This window comes from Bactrocera latifrons, unplaced genomic scaffold, assembly GCF_001853355.1.
Source record: "Bactrocera latifrons isolate USDA-ARS-PBARC rearing strain unplaced genomic scaffold, ASM185335v1 scaffold_409, whole genome shotgun sequence".
NCBI lineage: Eukaryota > Metazoa > Arthropoda > Insecta > Diptera > Tephritidae > Bactrocera > Bactrocera latifrons.
This window is the reverse complement of record NW_017537056.1, coordinates 184,402-195,303: the sequence shown is the minus strand read 5'-3', so window position 1 is coordinate 195,303 and position 10,902 is coordinate 184,402.

Genomic DNA, 10,902 nt, shown 5'->3' with positions numbered 1-10,902 from the left:
AAATGTTGCTAGTTGTGGTTGTGTGGGTGTTTAAGTGCATGTAGCTTTGCATGTGCTCCAAAAGTGTTGTTAGTAAAGCCGGTAGCGAACGCCAAACACCACCCATCTAACGAACAAGTCGCCACTCGTTGTTCGCTGCCCGCAGCCGTTGTCATTGCTGCTATGTGCTTTGCATGTTGGCGCAATTCAGTCTTTGCCGAACAGCCGCGAAATATTAGTGCAAATAACGGATAAGTGAAAATAGCAAGTTTCGGTGATTAGTACAATTAATTATGAAATTAGTGAAATTTATCTAAATAAATTAATGTTGAAAAAGTGAAATAATAATAAACTAAATACTTATTATTTGATAAATTTGAAAAATAATAATGTGTRAAAAGTTTTTAATGCAAAAAAGGAGGAATAAGTTTGCCTATGCAACCGAATGAAARGTAACGGTAGTATCAAGTGAATTCAGTGTTACCTACAGACTTTAAATTCGTACAATGGTGAAAAGTATTAAGTACTTGCATTAAGTTATAAAGATAATTACAGTAAGTTTCAAGGAAACCAAAATATTGTTAAGAATAGGTTAAGAAAAAAGAAAAATATATAATAAAAACTAAATAAAATAAATTTAAAATTAATTAAAACAAAAAAAAAACCTTGATGAATGTACAAAATTTCTTAATCTCTGGTTGAAAACAAAAAAAAATAAATAAAAATATAATGATAATGTAATTTTGAATCCAAAATAAACCACTCATTTGAAACCTATGAAACACAATACTGTTTGTCCAAATTTCTGCTTTCAATCTTATGCCGTAGAAATAAAATTTTAAATTTTATTGCAAAAAATTTAGAAAATAATGTCCAACTAAAGCCAAGTGAAAGTGAAATTGAATCAATTAAGCGAATACGATAATTTTAAATTCATGCCGACTCGCCGAAGAGAAATGCTTATTATGTTTGATAAAAAACCAGATGTGCAAATCAAATGAAAATATACTTAAATTAGCCTTACTTAACTAAAAACAAAAATTAAGTCATAATTGATACAACGATAACAACAAATAATAATAATCTGAAAATTAAAAATAAAAAAATAAAAATCAGTTTGAAGTTGGTAATTAAAAAAAAATATATATATATAGTAATGCCATGTGAAAAAATTTATTTTAAGGTTTCTGCTTGCTATTTGGATTTTTGGATAGTACAAATAATTACAGGTGAGTACAATATATTTACATAATTTATTTATTAGCTAYAATAGGGTTCAGTTTTATTTTTAGTACAGAAAAATACCCAAATTGCTAAACTACTGTGGGCAAACAAATATTAAGATTTTTAAATTTAAATTACGCGCGAAAACCCATTCGCCGAAATATTTGCTTTTTTATTTTGGTATGACTGTCAGTGACTTCAATACCATATGTCACACCAAATGTCATAATCATTAGTGTTTCGTATACTTTTGTCATTCTAAAGTAAATAAAGAGCATAAGGCGATGATTTTTACGATGAGTGAAATTTTTCAAAAAAGAAGTTCCATTAAATTTTGTGTCCGGAATCAAATTCCGGTGTAAAACGTTTAGATTGTTGGAAAAAGCTTTTGGTGAACCTTCTGTTTGTCGCGAGAAAATGTTTTTATATGGGAGAAATTATTCGAAAAGCGTCGGGAACGCGTTGACGACGAACTACCTCAAGGGCGGCCGTCCACCTCACCTGATGATCAACACGTCAATAAATAAAAGAATGGGTACTTGAGAAGCGCTGACTAACAGTCAAAGATCATACTGGAATTGTTGGAATGTCAACATTTGAACTTAACAGACGATTAATCGGCCGAATATCGTGACAAAAATGAGCCGAAATTGAAAGAACCTCGTCAAAACAGTTCGAATATCAGGTTGTCAAAAAAGTCTTGCGGTATTTTCGCTAGTTTGCGCTGAGAGCGCGTACTTCTAGTTTTATTTGTCGCATCGGGTTATGCTATACCTTTTTGGAAAGCTCATTTCACGCGCTGTTTGATTGATTGTCGTTTCTTTTAAGTCGTTCGTGAGTTATAGCGTCGCAAACATGGAGCAAAATAAGGAGAAAATACGGCATATTTTACAGTACCACTACGATAAAGGCAAAAATGCATCTCAAGCCGTCAATTAAATTTGTGCAGTTAATGGACCCGATACAGTTTCCATTTCCACCGCACAACGATGGTTTCAACGTTTTCGTTTTGGTGTAGAGGTAGTCGAAGATGCGCCACGCTCCGGAAGGCCTGTCGCTGAAAATTGCGATAAAATCGCTGAATTGGTCGAAAGAGACCAGATAAACCGGAAGCTTAGAGTCACTAAGAAGCTCGATATATGGGTGCCACACGAATTGACGCAAAAAAACTTCTTTGACCGTATCGAAGCATGCGAATCGCTTCTGAATCGCAACAAAATCGACCAGTTTTTGAAGCGTATGGTGACTGGCGATGAAAGGTGGATATCTTACGATAACGTAAAGCGCAAACGGTCTTGGTCGAAAAGCGGTGAAGCGCCCCAGGCGGTGGCCAAGCCTGGATTGACGGCCAGGAAGGTTCTTCTGTGTGTTTGGTGGGATTGGCAGGGAATAATGCACTATGAGCTGCTCCCCTATGGGCAAACGATCAATTCGGACCTGTACTGCCAACAACTGGACCGCTTGAAGGCAGCACTCATGCAGAAGAGGCCRTCTTTGATCAACAGAGGCCGAATTGTCTTCCATCAGGACAACGCCAGGCCACAYACATCTTTAGTGACGCGCCAGAAGCTCCGGGAGCTCGGATGGGAGGTTCTTTTGCATCAACCGTATAGTCCGGAACGCGCTTGGTAGTCTGAAGTTGGCCACAAGAGAGTCCTGTGAAAATTGGCTATCCGAGTTTTTTGCCAATGGGGAAGCGAGCTTCTATGAGAGGGGCATTATGAGGTTGGCATCTCGTTGAGAACGCGTCATCGAACAAAACGGCGCATGTTTGACTTGAATCGAATTCTTGTAATCAATTTTATGAACAATTGAATAAAAAATACCGAAAGACTTTTTTGACAACCTATTATTAAGATTATGTTGCCAATTTTCTTCGATTGTCGAGGTGTAGTGCACTCCACCGTCCTTCCGACGGGTCAACTGTCAACAAGGAATATTATTTGAATGTTATCCGTAGTTTGAGCGAAGCTATTCGAAATTGATTAATATTGATTCTTCGTGAGATTTTCGCAAATTTTTCATCCAATATCGCGCTACAACCAATTCATACGTCTGATTTAGCTCCGTGTAACTTCTGACTRTTCAGAAAACAYAAACGCACTATCCAGGGAAACCGYTTTWTGTCAATTGTAGACATTAAWCGTGAATCGATATGCGCCTTGAAGTTTATTCCGGAAATTTAGTTTAACAACTATTTCGAAAACTGAAAAAACGTTGTCACAAGGGCATTGAGGCCAGGGGTGTACTTTGAGGGGGACGATGGCGGCCGGTTCTACTGCGCTGTAAGTCAAAAACTCGAAAAACTCAAAAAAATATATAATTCTGGAATAACCACGTTGACATGAATAATTTATGAGTTTATTTTTTAGAAATAATTAGTCTTTAAGTAAGTCAGTAAAAAAAGCAAAACATATGAGATGATGTGCTAAAAACATAACCTATGTATTGACCTCCATCGTATTCACTCTTACACAGTTAACAAATAGATCGAGTAAGACTAACAGATGAAAATATCACTAGTTCTCATATGCTAAAATATTTTATTTCTTACCTTTCAATGACACGTATGAATAGTGCAGTTGGTATAAGAAGGAAATATGTAAAGTGCTGTTAGGAAAGTTTCCCTAGCGGAATGCAGAAAAGTTGTGAAGTGTACTCCTATCTTGCCTTTTGCATTTAGATGCACTAATGCAAGACCTTTGTAATCTTACTATCTCCTTTCATCTTTGCTTTTAAACCGCTTGGTGCTCTTAATAAAATTATTTATATTCGCAGTAACGCATAACGCCTTCTTTGACAGCCCTGCAAAGTTTCGATTACAAATAAACAATTGGAAAATTGTTTCCTTAGAGTTATTACGGACAACTAGAGTTGACCGGCCAGTGAGCTGAAAGCTTTCTGYGGGTTTTAACTTCACTGAAATTAATCTTTCAATGCCGTTTGGCTAACTGTGTCTATAGTTATTTTCTGTATTATGCTTTTTAAATAGTTCTCCACAGGCTTTCTCTATACTTAGTACTTCARCTTGGTATGTGTCAGGTTTAGTACRAACGAATAGAGAGAGAGAGGGATGTCAATATCTTTTGAGTGCACCCCACTCCTTTTCCGCCGCCTATTTTGAAGCCATCGGTACAGATCGAGATAGTATCCTCTTTTGTACCTCTCATCTTACTTTGATAACGAGAAATCTTTCTAAAACTACCATTCATTTCCATCATATCTTTTAAGTCGGTGTATTCTTAGAGATCTTGGAAATGCTATCATTCAACGATAATCTCAGTACCAACCGTCTCAGAGATCTCACTTGGTAAACTTGGAGTGTTATATAGTTAAATAGTAGGTATATCCATTAGTAGTTTAGTCGGAACATTTTTTGAATATTGGAGCGCTCTTAGATAATAGAATATGCCACATTTCGTGAAGATATATTTTCAAATAAAAAAGTTATTTATCTTGATGGATCATTTTGGATGGCGCCTATATTGTGTAGTGGTCTGATATCGGTGAGTTCAACAAATGAGCCGTTTCTAAGGGAGAACAAGCCGTGTGCGAAATTTCAAACTGATATTTCAATACCTGAGAGACTAGTTCGCGTATATATGTATAGCATAGACAGACTTAATAAACTCAGCTCGTCATACCAGTTAGTTAGATATATATTTTATAGGGTTTCCGACCCTGCGGAGCAACTTTTTATTTAATTAAATCAATACCACTTAATCGCTACAAGAATAGCTAAATATCCAAGAATATCCAGTAGCTAAATAGCCGTCAACTTGTTACTCACCAGTGGCTATATCCATGTAAACAACTACTCATTTGGCAGATTGGCGGCCATTAAATGGTCGACCCATTAAGAAAATAAGCGTCTACATAATAATTGAGCAATGACTTACAATAACAACAGCATGACGACTGTTTTTATTTATTGTATAATGAATAAACAAACAACGAATTAAAATGTATTTTGACTACTCGCTGATTCCTCAAAGTTTTGGAGTATCTTTCGTCGGCGGTAATTGCGTGAATTACAAATGTGCGGAAACTCGGAATTTACTGCCAATGCTTTTGCACTTTAGTCTTATATTTTTAGCTCCGCATTACGTAAACAAGCAGCAGTTCAGCACTTGACATAGACAGTTTGGATGTGGAGCTCACGCCATGCACGGATAAACACACAAAGTCAAAACACACTCGGACAACCAGTCGAGCGTCTCTTGCGCGCCGTTAGATGACTGAACACCTTCACATCGAAATATATATACATTTGTATTATAATTGTGGTGGTGATTAAAATACGTTGGCTCGCCAAGTCAAAGTCAAGGCTAGTCCTTTCAATAAACGGCTGAAATTCATTTAAAACACTTCTCACTGTTTTCGTTTTTGTTTCACAATGTGTTGTTGTTGCGTGTTGTTGCTTTGTATACGCTGATGCTCTTCGAGTGGAAAAATATTTCAGTAAATTTACGTCCAATTCAATTACCAAGTGGCATTGAGGTGCTGCCAGCAATGCCCCACCCACGAATTCAAACGAATTCACTGTAACGGTAAGGTCGAGGCGTTGCTCGGAGGCACAAAGCTGACGCTATGAGTGTTGGTAGCTGGAATAGCAACAGTTTGAAATGGTGCTGACAGATTCAACAAGCGGCTGACCCATCCTGCCACAAAAAAAAAAAAAAAAAATTCAAAACAACAACAGCAACCACGACAGGTGAAATGAGCTATGGTTGGAGTTCTGAAAACAACTGTAAAAGCACCTTAACAGTATTCCTTTCAGCTGGTTGCTCGATAAAAGGTCCTGAAAGCTGCCAACTGAAGGAGGTGAAACACACACTAATACTCGTATTAACTATATGTATGTATGTAGGTGGAAAATAGCAGCAAAACAAACGTTTGGTCGACTACCTGCTTTCACTTTGAAACACAAAAAGYAAAATAAGCATATTAGTAGCGAAACATACTTTGAGACTTTGGGAATAGCATTTGCTGTAAATTATCTTTTGCCCAAGAGGAGCAACGCAACGGTACATGAAAAAAGTGAGCAGCAAAAATCCAACTAGCAGATCCGAAAGTAAACAAGCGCATAGGAGATGTGTAAAACCGACGAAAACAAAGATAAAAATTGAAAGTAAACAGCAAACAACTCGGGCTGAAAATGGTTAAGAGGCTATAATATGAAAAAGTGGCAGGATGGACCTGGCAGTGTGGCGGGTTGAGAGCGAAATCCGACAGGCGAGCTGTGCGATTCAAACATGTAAAAGCCCTGCAGGAAAAGACGCTAGTTTTGCAATTTTTTTGGCTCCCTAAGCATAAAGCGTCGCTTCTGGTTCTCTTATATAGTGTTTCTGTTAGGTAAGCTTAGGTTCACTTTGATCGAAATTGAGCTCTGTTCTGGAAATGCGTAAAGATATCAGATGATTGCTTCCAAAAATGTTGAGATTTCCTTAACCATGGAAGTTTCTCTGATTAAGCTAGTCAAAAATTTCACAATCAATTGCAAAAGGAGCTACATATAATTAGATATGTTTTGGAAAGGACGCTCCGAAATTGTTCTTCAGTTAGCTTGTGGTTAAAGAAACCTGAAGCGTTATGCCATAAACTCTCTTTCGCGTACCCAGTTAACTATTTTGGAATAACCAGAGAACCCGGTACTCTTATCAATTCATCTATGTAACGAAAACTATTACTACTATATTATATTAAGACGGTCGAGTCATCCAAAACTCGAATCTTCTAACAGAACTGCCACCTCTGACTCTTGAATCAACGTTTCTTCCTACATAGATAAGATTAGGCGGGTAAAGGCACTTGTGGAGCTCTTGACATAAACATAGATAAAGTCATAGATAAAACCCTGAAATTAAACACGACTGTTACGAAACTATTTTTCCGACTATGGAAGGTATTTAATGATAATACATTCCTCCCAAGATGACGTAGAGTTGATGAACTTCCATGACCGTCAAAAGCGATAAATCTTTAAGTTAAACTAAAACTAAATAAAGTGTTTCAAAACCTTTATTGAAGCACTTAGTTCGATCGCGTGCCCTCTATTCCTGCAACCATAACCGGCGATGTTTTTTGGGTTTACGGAAAAAGCAAGAGGGATCGGTGGGGCTTGGCAATGTAATAAGAACCAACAAGAATACTAWTTTGCTAAACCTTTAGACTATCATGAAGTAGTATGAATTTTTCGGCACTATACCAGTTTGACCAGAGAAATCAATAAAACTAGTTTAACACTTCCTACAAGGCATTCATGGATGTGTGTTCGTCTATGCTTACAATTTCACGCACTCGAATTGCCATAAAACAAATTGTGTAAGAAAGTAAAATTATGTTTATTTTTGATATACAAGTAATAACATCATTATTAAAAGTTTTGAATTGTGTTGTCAGCGGCAGAACACAACTGTCAGCATGGCACAATAAGCGAAAGACACTTGTAGCGTCGAGCAGAAAATAAGACACAAGCATATGCAAAAAAAAAAAAAAAATAATAATAATAATAAAAAAAAATAAAAATAAATAAAAAAAATAGAAGAAACTTTAGGAAAGGTCCGCTTGGACACTAAGCAAAGCATAGCGTTGGGCAAACAAGGATACTCTCCGTCTGTATTTAGTTTTAGTTATTTGTAGGATAATAAACACACACGCACAAACGAGCATATAGACACACTCAAATTCACGCTTGAGCCCACTTGTTTGCARTGGATGATGTATGGTTTATGTCATTGTGGGTGGCGAGGTGTGTGGCGAGGTATGTGGACATAAGCGCCACTTGTTCGTTTGAAGGTGTCGACACGTGCTGGAGATTTCTTTTCTAAACATAGTAAAGCGTATAAGAAAGTTGTAAAATTTCTCGGTCAAATAAATGTGAAGTGTTTGTATGAGATGCTGGATGATCATTATTCTGGTCATTTATGGCCGAAAATGTGTGTAAGAGGAGATGACGAGTGTTTGCGAAAATACGAGAAATGTTGGAAATCAAATAAATTTTATAATGTTGGCTGTAAACAGAACAGCTCGAAGTAACAGTGTACTTAGAGTATTTCTTCACACTGTCAGAAAATATGTTTTCAATGTCATTAGATTATTATTATTTTTTTAATATTTTAAAGGCTTAATGGTTGTGTTTTTCTAACCCAGCTAGGAAATAGGAATCTTAACCATCAGATCTGATTCGAAACGAGATTGTCCGCATAGACTTTAGWCTCTATTTCACCCCACAGAAAACTTCCGGTGTGTTTAACGTGGGYACTTGCTGACGACAGCCTTACCCCACAACGCTCAAAAGCACAGCTGATCAAATCAGATTTAAATCTCTTCAGGCATCTCTTCGTCCCAAATACGTCAATTTCGTTTGTTTACATATCCATTAAGCCAAAAATAGGCTTAACCGCTGAACAAAATTTGACTCGAAAACGTCAGATCTCCTTGGAACTTTTCAGGAGCTCATAGAGCCCAGCGATGTCGCCKGGGAAGGTCGAGCGGTTTCAGTTCTTTCACAAGCTGTATTTTGTAGGCTTTCAATTTAAGATCTTGACGTAAAASATCTGTTAGTCCGAGTTGCWGAATCGACSCTCTAAGGTCTTCGTGTACATTCTCAGCTAKGTCGTGTTATRTTTCCTTCACTGCTTGTTGGAGTTGGTCTATTCTGYCGWATATTATCCAATAATGAATGCTGGGTCTAAAAAAGGGTGATTGTTCTGCGAATAGTACACTCAGTAGGCCGATTATGTGCACCAAAAATAAAGCGATGGTCGCGAAATACATTCTTTACGATTTTTAAGCACTGTTCAGCCATAAGTATTTTCATGATGAAGGCTTGACGAGACTCACGCATAGTCTGTCAAAAACAGGCTATAGGCAAACTTACATCTACTTGGGTCACCTTTACTTATGATTCTCATCTGGTTTCAAAATATTTATTTAAATTGATATAAGCATTAAGTATTCTGTTGCTGATGCTGTTTCACTGTACATTAATTTGGCATTACTAGTGATCCATGTTTATCGCATTTCAAAACCATAACTTCCGAAGATGCGCCATCTACCTACATTCTGTTGTAAATTCAATATTGTAAATCCAAAATGAGTTAAAATACGCTTAGGTRTAAATAGTCTTAAATACTTAAACAAATAATTATGTTTGCAACCACAGTCGAACTAGTTAAAATGTATTTATTGAATTGTTTACAAGTGCTTATCTGTGCGTAAACTTTATTTGTATTTCAATTCGGCTCATTGCGGATGTCATTAATTTAAACTAAATAATTAATTAATCACTGCTTTTATCGCAGGAACTAATAATTTTGTAGTTTTGCACTTCACGGTTGTTATAAGTAGCTTTTGCTCACGTTTATTTTTGCCTTGTTTAATTAATTAGAATATTCAAGTTCAAAAATGTAGCCAAAGATGAGAAGTGCAGCAATATTTTTATTACTTCGAGCGGTTCTACGCCCAAARTTCTCAACCATTCGACGAATAGTGAGCACAGGTGCACGACTAGTACAACCACAAAATGGCAAAAGCGCACGAAGTTGCAATTGGAGCAAATTTTAACGTAGGGAGTTGGTAAATATTTGGTCATTAATCAATTTCGTAGATCGAAAGACTCAATTATTGAATGAAATCGATTTGTTATCGTTGAACTTGCATATTGAACAGATAACCTTTCCKTCGAACTGGAGGTAATTAATTTTCGACCAAATTATTGGTAATAATTCAATTCACTTCCCTAATTTCCGCTATATTTGAAAATCATGTTTTTAATGTAATTGTTATAAACCTCGACTGGTTGGATTATTTGATAATTTCGACGTTATATTATGAATTCACATCTCGCCATCTGCGTTTGAAAAGTATGGGGTATTTAACGACGTTGTCAATTAATTTCTTTTGATTCTGGTTTTTTGGTAAGAGTTCAGRATTGACACGCTTTGATAGTTGAATTGCTTTATAAAATGACGGTCCCTGCTGTCTCTCTGATGCCAACACGACAATTTACTTCTATTAAGAGAGAATAAACGACTCACATGGGGCTAGTTTTCAATGAATCTAGACCTTCACCCAATGCATTGTGCCACTCAAATGCATATGTTCTTAATAAATTAGACTCCTCAAAGACTCACTGCAACATTTTCTATAGACGGGATGCCATTGGAAACACTAAATTGCAAGCAAACTCCTTATTCGTTTTTTCCCATAGTAAAAAGATAGGCAGATAAAGTTTTCGTGTGGAAAGAAAACACTTCCAAACACAGACTAATTGGCAAATGGAGATAAATCTTTACACTAAAAAAATTGTATATTCTAAAATACAAATTTGATCGATTCAGTTAACAGTTTGCGCAGTTTTATTGCATCAATTCGGATCAAATGTGTTCTCGACTGTTTTTATTATATATATTTCTGGTGTCTCATGTTGTAAATTTTCTTTAGTCCAGTGTTACGAAAAATATGAAATGAATAAATTATTCCAATAGCAAATAGCTCCAACATTCTTGGTACTCGTATAGTTAGCCATAGTATCGCAAAATTAAATTATGATCTTTAGAAAATTTTAAATTTTTTGGCAACTAAACAGTCCAATTGACATTAAAATGTAAAWTTCCAGGAAATAAATAACATAATATTTTTAAAAAAGAATTTAGCTCAATATTGTAAATATATTTGTGGATCATATTTGACTTG